The sequence below is a fragment of the Magallana gigas genome, chromosome 4, assembly GCF_963853765.1.
Source record: "Magallana gigas chromosome 4, xbMagGiga1.1, whole genome shotgun sequence".
Taxonomy (NCBI): domain Eukaryota; kingdom Metazoa; phylum Mollusca; class Bivalvia; order Ostreida; family Ostreidae; genus Magallana; species Magallana gigas.
This window is the reverse complement of record NC_088856.1, coordinates 42,012,513-42,026,360: the sequence shown is the minus strand read 5'-3', so window position 1 is coordinate 42,026,360 and position 13,848 is coordinate 42,012,513. Positions and strand designations below refer to the sequence as shown.

At 32.9% G+C, this 13,848-nt stretch overlaps 1 long non-coding RNA gene across 1 annotated transcript; it reads right to left on the bottom strand.

Moving 5' to 3' along the window:
- Positions 1-11,050: 11,050 nt before the first annotated feature.
- On the bottom strand, positions 11,051-12,300 carry LOC105323956 (uncharacterized). Its single transcript, XR_010712578.1, has 3 exons — positions 12,076-12,300; positions 11,382-11,437; positions 11,051-11,207 (listed from the first exon to the last, which is right to left on the bottom strand). It is a non-coding gene; the product is annotated as an uncharacterized lncRNA (long non-coding RNA).
- Between the last annotated feature and the right edge of the window lie 1,548 nt (positions 12,301-13,848).

The following is a 13,848-nucleotide window of genomic DNA, read 5'->3' as shown; positions in this document are numbered from 1 at the left end:
ATTATGGTTCATATACGGTGTATCTGGCAGTAGAATAAGGACACACAGTTTCAAAAAAATCAACGAGTACACGACTATCGCTCGAATAAAGGCTCCGATTAATCGACTAAGCCAACCGAGTAAAATTGACTTCCTTAATATTCATTGAAAATGGAGGTCTAAAGTTTTATTAACTCATCAAATTTTAATGACATATCCATTTATCACATAAGTGGATGTCATATTGATCGTTATTTCGATTGTTATATTGTTTTTGTGTGATTCATATTAGATTTATAATCTAATATTTTTGCAAATTTTTGTTTTTGATATTTAGCTTTTGGTATATTGCAAATAATTATAAAATTCAATATATGTAGAAAGTTTATGATTCATCTGATTGGACTGTCAAATAAATGAATAAAATGTTTTATAAGATAATTAACCAAAAAGTTCTCAATTACACGTAGTTCGTATGAAATGCACCAACATTAAATGATATAATTAGAAGGTACATGTATCAACGGTATGTGATTTTCAAGCAAGTTGAAAATATCTTTACATTCTGCTTATAGTTTTTTTGTGTTGAAATACACATTGTAAACAAGAACTTTTCTGAATTCAATTATTATAACTGCGATGTCACATCGATGAGATATTTCATAAAAGTGATTATAATACTAGAGCTGAGCTTGTTGCAAGCAACGATGAGGTCTTCCGTTACAGCTTCAAGTCAAAAAAGGATTGTCAATCAGTCTTCATAAAACCATCCCCTTTCTCCTTGCACTTGGAAGGGTCTGATAGATATTGATAGGAGGTCATTTTCACACTACCTTAACTTCTGACCAATCAGAGCTTTAGAAAATCAATTCGAACTCTTGTAAATTAGTTCATGCCTATTTCATTTGTGTTAAGGTAACCCCCAGAATGCGGAGTATTGAAGAGTTAGACCTCTCGTAAAACAGATAAAGGCATGTCTGTGATAATTTGAGGATATATTTAGACAAGAAAGGTATTGACAGCGACTTTAAAACACTATTACGCACTGGGAGCGATTCCCCATAAGCAAAATGAAAGCGGGTATGAATGTCTTCACGTGAAGATTTTAATTCTTATATTACGCAATGTCCAAACAATACTTTATAACAACTAGAGCAGAGCTCGTGGCAAAGCCACGAGTAGGTCTTCCGTTGTTGCTGCGAGATGAAAATTTATGTGATTTGGTGTCAAACGATTATAATGACTAATGACTAAAATTTCACTTCTGCTTTTGTTATAAAAACGTGCTGTGATTGAAAACCTGTATAAAGACAGGAAGAAAATGTTTTAGGAAAACTATTTGTCGAACACAGTTTGTGTTATTGTTTTGAAAACTCTTTAAGGCCCTGTCACACAAAGTTGCGTTCCCAGTGCGTGTTCACGGCGTTATTAATGGATTAATGGAATCGCCGTAGGATCGCAAGAAAAATTCAGAAAGGCGTTCTTACAGAGCTCCCAACTACGTTTCCACAGAGTTCTACTTGGCGATTGACTGCCCTCTAGCTGGGTATCCGCCGAGCGCTCATGACGTGCTAGGAATTTTTACCGCGCATCCACAGCGTGCTCTGCGCGCTGACTGCGTGCACATGCGCTGTTGGAGACTTTACGGCGCTGTCATGGCGACCTTACTCCACTTCTACGGCGTGTTTATCGGAACGCAGAGCCACGGCTCGTACTTTGTGCATGTTCAAAGTACGCGCTGTCGCATGGCGTTCTAAAATGTTCTAGGCTAGGATATCCCACCGCGGCGAACGAAGATGCCGTTGAGTTGTTACGGCGCTGTAGAAATTTTTCAGGGTAGCATGGATTGTTATATGTTACACGTACTCATGATTCATGTAAGGAAATGTAATAAAAACGTGCATAAAAAACACGTAACTTCTGTAAATAAATCTTTCTAATTTTTTGAAGACTATGTGCAAGTTTGAATTTGTTTCGTGCTGTCAAAATTGGGTAAATAGCCAAAATTGATGGCATCTATGAAAATTTATTCAGGGCTGATATTATTTGATAATACGAGTAGACTTGAACATTTAAAATGATAATCAGCTATCTAAGATCATCGGGAGAATTTATGCATAAGTGAGCGTCTAAAATTTTCTTCTGATATACAGACACCGCTATGTAACGTAAAATTTGATATTAACATTATTTACAGAAATGAATATTACTTCTCCCTACGATGCAATAATATTCAAAATCCCTATTTTTAAGTCAGTTTTTTCTCCTTTATCGGATCAACAGTTATTCTCTCGGAGAAAGTTTACGTATGTATTTAAAAAAAAAAAAGGAGAAACTTCAATAAAAATAAGCGGAAAATAATGGTGTTACGGTTTTTATTTTCAGTTAATTTAATTAAATGTGACAAAGGCGCATATTCGGTCGGATTTTTGGTAACATGTACATGATGCAAGTTCCATGTTTGTTTTTTGTGGGGTTTTTTTTTGTTTTTATTTTTTTTGCTTTTCTCTGCTTTATCATAAAGATATATAAAAAAAACTACGTACATGTCACAAGCAATATTTGCCTTCTCTATTTATCTTGTATTTTAATAGATTGGGTAATCATTGTCAGGGGCGGATACAGGATTTGTAGTTAGGGCGGGGGGGGGGGCGGTGATAAAATTATTGAGGCAGGGGGTCTGGGGACCGCCTTGAGGCCCCCGTGGGTCCCGGGCAAAGCCCTGGTGGGGGCCAGGGGGCGAAGCCCCCGGAAGCTCCTGGGTTTTCATGTATTTTGAAGGTAAAACCAGGCTCAAAATAGAGGTATTTTTCAGTTATGTACACTTTACACAAAAGCCTTTTACATATATATAACAATTTGATACATATTGTTACTTATACTTAATACCTGTATTGGATTAAAAACAAAAGATTTTGGGCATTTATGAACTCCCAAAATTAACTAGGTTATCAAAGCTACAACATTGTAATGTCGTTACGGTATCCGACCCCCTATTAGCTGTTAGAAATATCTGATGCATCAAATCTTCAATATTCTTATATTAAAATAGTCTATTTACCTAGAAAAAAAATTTAAAAAATATACAGTTATTCAGAAATGCTACACTTGAAACAAAACTGCTGGGATTTCCAGTCGTTTCTTGGTCGAAGCCCCAAGTTCAGGGCCCTGGGGAATTTGTTGCAGCCACCATAATGAAATGACCAACACTGCTTGTTTTAAACACAGTTTAATTGGTTTGTTATCAGAACCTGTCAACATGCATTAGGATTAGGTGTTTATAGATGTTTATAGAGCAGCAGAATTACAGTCAGCATAGCACAGCTAATGTATCGATGAGGTGTAATATTGAGTCAGGCATAATTATAAATAAAGTGAAACACAAAATCTAACTTTTCTATGTAACATTTATCAAAATCATCTACAGTCATGCATACTTTGAAAATTTTAGGGGGGGGGGGATGATTTCTATGGCGACCACCTGCATAGCATAATGTAGTCGTATTTCATAACATCTTATCCCAAGAAAACATTACATTTGACTTAAAACTTTTAATTATAATATATATTATTCTGTTCATAACTATATATAATAGAAGTTTAGCGTGTTCGACATGTTAATTTATTATAGCCACGTTCTCAGATTACGATCCCGCACCTTTAATGTGAAAATGAAAGTCTTGTTGTTTGAAAATTGACCACTTTGAAGAAAGCACCCTTCGAACTGTTGATGAATTACATAACAATTGATGATCTGCAGCCATAAATAAGCTTGGGCTATATATGTTCTGAGCTGTTTGCGCTGTTCAAAGTGACACAAGATTTTCGGTAGCACGTAGCGATTGAATTTACGCAATAAAGAAAGTTGAAATTTACAAAGACTGACCGAATAAAAAAACGGGTGGGAAAGAGAAACACGCTCAGGAGAAAATGTTACACATAAGAAGTCACTATCAAATGATTTTCGACAGATCTGGAATTTAAAAAAAAGAGAGCACTTGGCAGCGGGACGGTGGGAGGGCAACACAGAAGTAAGTTCGTTTTCACAATGAAACTAACGACCATGTAGAAACAATACAGAAGTTATTAATATGTGACCGATAGAATCTAAACAAAACTTGTTTCAAAACTCATGTGAATATTCTTTAAAATAATCACCGAATGCCTTAATTCAGGGCATTCTCTTATTGTGTCAGCACCTACCGCAAACATGGCACTTTGATCATAATTTGATTTGATTTTTCAATTACCTTGTACGCTGTCGTATAAGTCAATGCTAAATCAACTGTACGAGTAAAATAAATTTATCGGGTGCGGGTGCGAATCTTGTGTATTAGATAACCGTTTACCGCTAGGTAGTTCAGCCGTGGATGATTTCCTCGGCCGCGGGCGAAGGATAGATTACATAAAGGTTTAACGCATACACACGCACAGCTCAGAACCTAGGAAGATTTGAAAAGTTTGCAATTTAATGACTAAATTCTATCAAATAGAAATTCTTTTTTTACTTAAAACCCACAATTGATATATATGTCTGATATTGCATTAGATTTAGAATGGCATTGCTTTTATTAATTAACTGAACGATTTCTTAATTGACACCCTATCGTTTAATCCAATTGAAGAATAAACCTTTATGTGTAATCAAAACTGAAATAATTCTTCAGTTCGCAGCTAGATTAACTCATATATGAGAGACGCAACTCTCGTGTATTAGATAACCGCTGACCGCTAGGTAGTCCAGCCGCGACCATGGTGACCGATTTTCTCGGCCGTGGGCGAGGGATAGCTTACGTAATAATACACATCTCTGATTCAAGGTGGATTTTAAATGCATGCAGTATGATAACTAAAATGTAATGCACAGAATTTTTTTTCAATAAGTATTTTGTGTTTTACTAGAAAAGAAAAAGAATGTGTTGTTTTTCGATTCTCGTCTTTAAGGATTGTGCACTATAAGAACTAAACAACAATGACTTTAACTTCTATAAAAAAAAAAGCATGTGTTCTAATTTTTTTCTCATGAATTGAAGCCTCCTGTATAAACCATCATACTTTCTGTGGTAACTTTTTGCCAGTTTTACGCGCAAAGACTTTCGTTAACTTGCCAAATGAAAGCAGGTACATGTTAACATGTAAAGCTTTTTACACTCACACTACACAAATCACTTACAAAATAACATTGTAACGACCTTTATGAGATCCCAACAAACAACTTTTCCAGCGACAGCAATATCGAAATGCTAACCGTTTTTGAGTTATTAAGCAAAATCTTTTGAGGGCTATTGGCCCTTAATTTAAGGGACCAGCCCTTTTTTATTGGTGTCAAATGAAAGCCCTTAACATTATGCACAACTTTTGTTCTATATGTATTTAAGAAATATTTCAAACTAAAAAGGTACGAAGCTAAAACACGAGAAAAATTTCGCTATTTTTAAAACATAGATTTCGATTGATTAATTCGAGTGGAATAATTGGAAGAAACTAAAATCAAAAAATCAGAGGACAATATTCAAAGTGTCAATAATAAAGATTTTTAACTATAAATTATTTGCTACGGACCATTTCGGAGCCTTTGTCTGGAAACTAACGCCCCTAAAATTTTAGAAAAAGGGGAATAACTCAAAACCGGAAGTTGCGATTTCAATTTTTTTTGTGCTTTAGAAACCTAATTTAATTTTCAACATACCGTGAAAATTTGAATGAAATCAGATGACAAACAAAAAAGTTATTGAGGATTTAAAAACGTCTAGAAGAAGAAAAATTATAATGAAGAAGAACCATCAGAATCAGTACAAGGTCTTCCGTTGGAAACGGAAGACCTTAATTAGAGTGATAAAATAATGAAGAACAACTTTTCAAGCGACATTATTATCGTAGCATGTATGGTTTTTTAGCAACATGCAATGTAAGTAATATAAATGAAAAAAAAAGCTAAATGTAAAATAGAGTACATGTATTAATGAACAGTCAAAACTTAAAACAAGAGGCCCATGGGGCCACATCCCTCACCTGAGCAACAACGGGCGTTCAAAAGATATTGTGCAATATGGTCCATCGGTAGAATAACAAAAAATAAATATTGTAAAGTATTCGAATTTTACAATTATTTTTGCATACACGTAATCTTTGACATTGAACCTTCATGAAATACTATATTTTACCAGAATAAGAAAATCCTACGCAAGATAATAAACTAAACATTTAGCAGGGGTACACTGTTAAGTTGTTAACTTCCCATTCCCTATATGTTCGTTCTGATTCCCCCCCCCCCTTTGTAAAGCGATCAAAATATATGAGAGCATATAGGTACATTTTTTTTTCATCAACTACTTACTAGTTATTGTATTTAAAAAAAATATATAATAGTTATTGTTTTTTATTTAAAAAATCCTACATGTATAGATGTGAAGAAGAAAACTGTACCTCAATGTACTCAATTCCTCAAATTAAAAACATTCAACAATTTTATTTGTCTTCTCCATTATAATTAAATGACTGGTATTTACTTTGCGTACAAACAAGGATAATTTTCCGCTGTGATACTTTTTTTAGGAATAGCGATAATTACTTTATCCCCGCAACAGAAATGTGTCAAACCTATGGAAACTGTTTTAAAGATGTCGTTTTTATTTACTCGTGTCTGAAAAACTATCAAAATTGATGTAGATTTCACATTATTTAATGTATAAAGAAGGGGTCCCAGAGAGTAGGTATATACAGAATATCATTCTTTTATTTTGTTAGTACAAGTATTTAACATACCCTAATTCATATAGAATTTCTAATGTTCAACCAAAATTTCAGCGTCAATCGTAGAATTATAAGCAAGATACAGAGCTCACAGTTCGCCTAGGTTTGAGTCATATTTTGTTCACATGAGTTTATTACATTCAGCTTAAGATTTTTAACTTGGTATTTCCTATTTAGCATTTAAAATGGAAAAAAAATGGCCTAAGATTTTCAATTCTTTTATTCATTCAAGACCATTTCACTGGTATTTGAGGTTCAAAATCAGTTTATACCAATGAACACAAACACAGTCCAGGATCACTTGTACAGTAGGAGTAATAATGACGAAAAAAGGTTAAGTTTACAATACAATAAGTTGTTTAAGTTGGTTTCTGGAAGAACATACTTTGAAAATTTTCTTCATAAATATTAACCATTTTTTTACTTTTTTAATCTTTAGTTTTTAAGATCTGTGTACAAACATAGAATTGTGAGCAAATCTCTGTATCTTGCTTATAATTCGAAGCTTAACACTCAAATATGGTTAGTAAATAGAAATTGTCAACAATTAAACACAAGAAACATGCACTATAACAAATAAAGAACACAATTTATTTTTTCGAAATGAATCATATATATACATGTATATACCTACATATTTCCGTCAGCGATATCAAACTCTATTTAAACTGAATAAACTCGAGAAAATGCCGAGCATCTCAACAAAACCTATTGCATTAATCTACCATTACGCAAAAGATAATGCCGAATTACCGAAAGAATGAATTGTATTTCAGTACTTTTTTGATACATCAGATTTTGCTTAATTTGCGCAGGTAAACAGTGAACTGTTTGATTTACCGAAGTCTCTGTTTGATTTAGAACGTAAAAATCACGAAATACAGACGATAGTTCCCAGGTTACAAAGCATAAATAATGAAAACGAAACGAAAATCAGAACAAGCTAACACCAACGTCATGTGTGAAAACTGTCAACGCGTTGAAATATTTAGCCTCAATTTACTTCACAAAATCGGCACCAATATATTTTGCATGTTTCAAAAATTTCCCTTCATACGCGAACTGCTGCATAGCAAACAAATTTATCATAGTCAGATCGACCCTTTTTCGTATAATGTCATAGCTGCTTTAAACAAAGAACCTGGTTTTAGAAGTATGGAATACAAGTCTTGGTAAAATGGGTATGCAAACCCGGGCCGTGGCAAAATAAAAGCCGGGGCAGATCGGCAATCGTCAATTCCAAATACGCATTATTTTGCAGCAATATTCACAGCAAATACAAATATACTGGTCCATCAAATATCCTGAAATTTTAATGAGATTGGCAGATGAATACCTGCCAATCTTTTGTTTTGCTAAGGCCAAGTCTTGCCTACCCATTTTACCGTATGCCGATCCCGAACCTATTAAACTGATTGAAACACGCCTTTCCTTTATTCTTATTTTCGTAATAACTCAGATTTGAAACAGAATTAGCACTTGATTTTTGCAATTTATATTTGCCTTCCCATAAGGATAAATTATGCTAAACTACGTTGAAATGGACTCGGTAGTTCTTGAGAAGAAGATTTTTAAAAATGCACCCCCTTTTTCTACAGTTTCAAGGTTTTCACCGCTTTGAATATAGATTAGACTTTTATTTCTGCAATTTATATTTGCCCTCCCATAAGGATGCTTTGTGCCAAATTTGGTTGAAATTGGATAAGCGGTTTTAGAGAAGAAGTTCAAAATGTAAAAAGTTTACAGACGGACAGACGGACGGACGGACAGACGGAGAGACGGACAGACAGACGGACGACGGACAAAATGTGTTCAGAATAGCTCAGGTGAGAAAAAAAATGTGTTCTTGTTTGAGCAAATTGCAATCAAAATGATTAATCAATGATTATGATTTATGACTCACCACCATGAACTGTCAAAAGAAGAGTAAAATATTTTATAAGAAAAAAAAACAAAAAAGTTCCAAGTCTATGTAGTTCGTACAAATTAAATGCACCGACATTGATTGAAATAACAATTTATTTAGATGATATGTTTTTGTATTGAATTAACGTAACAAAGGAAGTCAGGGTAATGAAAGTTCTGCCAGAATTTAAACGGTAAATGATAATTATACATAAACAATGAAAATGGAGATATGGATTTCTATCAATTCATCAATGTTTGTTTCGGATATTTATCTTTTTTTCATATTGCAAAGAATCATAAAATGATACAATCTAATTAATAAAATATTTAATGATTCGCCTCACTGGGCTGTCCAAAAAAGAGAATAAAATGTTTTATGAAATGATAATTCAAAAAGTTCTCAAGTTCATGTAGTTCATATAAATTTAACCAACGTTGAATGGAATAACTGCGAAAGTAGTTGTTAGGATTTTTGAATTGAATCATTATAACAAATTTACTTGTATCAACAATATGTGATTCTCAAAGCATTAGAAATATCTGAATATTCTGCTTATAGGTTTTTTGTTTAAATAGACATTGTAAACAATAGTTATAGTAGTCTTGATTCAATTATCATAACTGTGATGTCACATAGATATGATAATTCGTGAACGCGGGCATGTTAAGGCTTCTCGATGCGATATGTAGAAAGTCACTTGTCTGTACTTCATACGATATGACGTCATAATTAACTTTGACGTCACGATCTGCATTCCTGTCGATAGTTCTCAGGGAATGTATCTTAACGTTACAAGTGAATTATATCAAACCAGTATAATACCGCATGTTTCTTTTATATAGATGTTGCAGTTAATTCTAGACGTACAGAATTCATTCATATTAAAAACCAGTATCAAATAATCGGCAGTTTTAAAGCTTCGTTTTAAGTTAAAGACTATTTATAAACTAGTGGTTTGGAGACTCTCCCTGCTACGTGTAAACAACTGAATGAAGAAATTTTAATGCATGTAAAACCAGCTTGGCGCAGGTGAAAGATCAACACAATTTTAGAATAGTTTACGTAAAATTGGTAGAGAATATAAGTACCAATGTGAATCGTGCTGCGGAAACCTACGGATTTACCCCATTTTTTTGTAAATCGCTTTTGATTAGTAAAAATGTGCATTATTTTGATGATTTTGTGGAATGTTTCAACAATATCTTCTATAAACGAAATATCTATTTCTTTCCCAAGCAAGAACTTCAAAGTTTATGACTTAACAAAGGATTTTTCTTAAAAATATGTATGATTTAATGTCATTAATCACCTGCGCCGATGCGTTTTAACTAGATCATTTGCAATATTAGGATTCGCCTGTCACGTGATTACGAAGTACAAATGACGTCACAAAAATGCATCAAATATAATGTTTAACATCGATGTCAATACTCAGCTATGTTAAGGGCGTCCATTCAAAAATAGCGATATTTTAACACATAAAATGTTAGCCTTTGAACAATCTTGGTATTCTACTCCAAACATTTGTTAAACAAAGTGATATTTTATCGATTATACAAATTAAATAATTTGTTATCGAATGAGTAATTTTTCAGTCTCTTGGGAATACCCTGTCACGTGATACTGCTAAAAATAGATGAACAAGGAATAATACGAAAAAATGCGAAGTGCAAGGGCATAACATCAACAAATATAGTTATTTCTGTTTCTAACTTGTAAAATGAACCTTCAAAATTTCGAAAGGTTCTGGGAGCTTAAAATATTCAAGTAAGAACAATTATTAAATTCAATGTAAACAGTGTATGAACAGCAATTTACTGGGATTTCCTGCAATTAACGCTTATTTATATGAAATGCGTAGCGACTTCTTACAGCTCCCAGCACTTTTTGATATAATAGGGGTACAATGGTAAGACATGGAAATTCTCAATATATTTGATCAAGTGTATGCCCTTGCACTACTGCATTTTATCTGACCCACTTTACTTTCAGCGTCATTTGCGTGAAATTCAAACCCAACACTGACTAAGATCATGATTTTAATTTTCATTCTTAAAATAATTTAACGCTGTGAATTTCACTAAAATAATGTTAAAATGTTGTTTCTGTTCACACCAATCATCATTATAAAATTGTTGAAATTGGAAAAAAATAATTCCATCAGTTGCCTTTATTTGGGGGGGGGGGGTGTAAGTGTTGAGTTTGTAATTTACACATTTATATTTCATAATAATTTATGTTACTATGCTGGTGAATAAATTCTTTTAATGTATAATCAGGTTTACTTTTAATCATAATTGATATTTTAGTACTAATTAAAGAAAGCAAGAAGAAACAATATATCAATATTATCAAGAATTCATTTTGATAATCAACTTTACAAATACTATAGAGATTGCTTTCCTGTGGCAAACTGTTCAACAAGACTAGTGTTTTCTGATTTTTAGTATTTTTCAGTCATAATGTGTAATTTATGGAAATTGGCAATTCTTCTTGCACACTACATGTTCTTCTCTTCTGTCTTTTTGATATTAGGAGGTAGTCCAGTTGATAAGAAAACCAATACCTGAAATGATGAATATATATCAATTTCAAATTTCATTTCAACAGAAATCAATGCAAATTATTATAATAGGTTACATTAGTATCTTTATCAATATGATATTAAAAAACAACAAACTATGCATGAAGTTGAAGTTGGTGAGTAAAAGAAATATTTATATACATTTGTAGTACCTACTTTTTATCAACATCCCAAGAAGTGTTTTCAGTGGACCATCTACTGCCTAAGTAACCCTGAAAATGAATAATGTGTCATAATTAGGAAGCTATTGTGTTAAAGATAACATGAAAATGAAACATTACTCTATTATTGGGCATATTTATGGCATGGCGGTTTCAATTTCAGGGATATTACAACAGGCATAGTCAAATGTTTATTTTTTAAAATGTGTGGAAATTCAGTTTGAACACACTTTAATTTGTTCTTAAATAAAATTATTTAGATCTTCATAAAAGAAGGCTGAATAAAATAACACATTTCGATTTACTTAAACAACATTACAATCTTGTCTATAATCATTTCAGATCCTCACAGTAATCTTTGTAGTGCTAGCACATACAGTGTTTGGCCATGGCCTTTTTATTGTGTACTTTGAACATGGAGGAAATGCGATCTAATATTATCGCGATATGAGAACAGTAAAAAGCTACAATAAGCCTCAACGCTCTTTATGATCAAAACTAGCGAAACGCAGAACAATTACTTTGCCTGACTGAGTCACCAAACTGATGTTTGAACACAATATTACATGAAAAACAAATGTAAACAAGTATACAAAATCTAAGCCGAGGAATTTCACTTCGTTTCCGTTCCATCCAACAATATTAAATAATATAAAACAATATCTAGGGGAAGTACAGATACATCCTACCTTGTTCAGTTGAATCCTATGCCGATTTCTGTCCACGCTGGTTGTAAACGAGTAAATTCCGAGATATATCACTGAAGTCCACATGTTTATTCTGATCACAGCTGCAAGCGCCGATGTGACGTAGTCAGCCTCGATACGTCATCAGACGACTTAGGAATTTCATGATTTCGCGAGATATAAAGAATAGTTTATGATTTTATTTCAGTACACCTTTCTTGAACCATTCAAACCTAATAATTAATCATATGACTGCCGTCATGAGAAAAGGGCCCTTATCTTTTGACGTCACAATGCTCAGAAAACGACGTCAAAGTTGCGGCATTCTAAACGCAGTTTTTTTTTGATTTTCTGTCTCTATTTTTTTCTGCGTCTTTGTTGTGATTTCTGCATAACTAGAGTCTGGCCTTGTTTTTATACTGCGATTAATATTTTTTTTAAGTCAAATATTACATGTTGATTAAAAAAATAAACATTTGATAAATGAAATATACACATGTAACGTCAATATATTATACACATTTCGAACGCGTAATATTGCATACAAATTGATGCTGAGACGTCGTAAAATTGCTGCTTTTGTATCCGCTATGAATCTAAAACACCACAATTTACATTCTAGTGTGTGCTGAAAATATGCTCTAATTAGAAATCACTTTTTTTTATATAAATAAGTGTTAGAAAGCAAATACCCGTCTCGCATACGCGTATAATTGAATGCGAGACTTGTGGTAGATTTCCGATGATGATTTATAAAGTAATCTGAGTAAAATTATACAACTTAAGTTTGCATGAGCAATACATGTATGATTTAATACAGTAAAAAAAAACTACATTGCACACTCGTTGTTTATAAGAGGGGTTGAAGGCTGAGACATACCGAATCGATGCAGAGCAGTATTGTTCAAATCCAACTGTTACCTGTGAAACAATACAAGTCATATTTCAAATCATGAGTTTGGAGTTCACCTTGAGACGATTCTACACTTTTTTAAAAATAAGTCGGAAGGAACACGACAGAAGGGCTATGTCTCAATCATAGTGCTGCTGTCAACATACAAAATAAATTCTCGCATATTCTATTACAATTTAAGAATTTGCGATCAAATTTTGAAATTATTTAATGAATTAAAAAGCTATAACTAACGGATTAGAAGAGTTAAAGAAATATTTTGACAGCGTAAAAATCTACTCTGATATATTGCATTTGATTTCATAGAAAAATCTGATTCTTAGTGACATTTTCATGTAAAGTGCCTTTAATGAAACAACACAAAAGTATATATACCTGTACGAATGAAAAACTTGTTTATTATTTGAGCGCAACACATTTTGTTTTCTTTTGCAATTTAACAACCCAAATCCTCATGTTGTTTGTACTTTTTGAGCTAACTTACATAAAAAAAACCCAGTCATAACATGCCTAAAAACTCACCACATTTACATGGATTTATAGCATTTTATATGATTATATTCATCTCAAATCAGTTATGTACATGATTCAAAATTCCTTAAAAAGGTTTGTAAACGAAATCATTATACTACTATACGTTTGATATCAAGTCGATAGAATTGCCATTTTATGAATCAATGTTTATCGATAAATATAAACACTACATGTGCTACATTTACAATAACATGCATGGCCGTGCAATTCACCTTCATAGATGATGGTTTCTCATCTTTTCTTCTTTATGCAGGAAACAGATTTCGATGATACTGAAGTTAATGTTTATGCGTGTTTGTTACAATGTACAGCAATAAAAAAAATCCGAG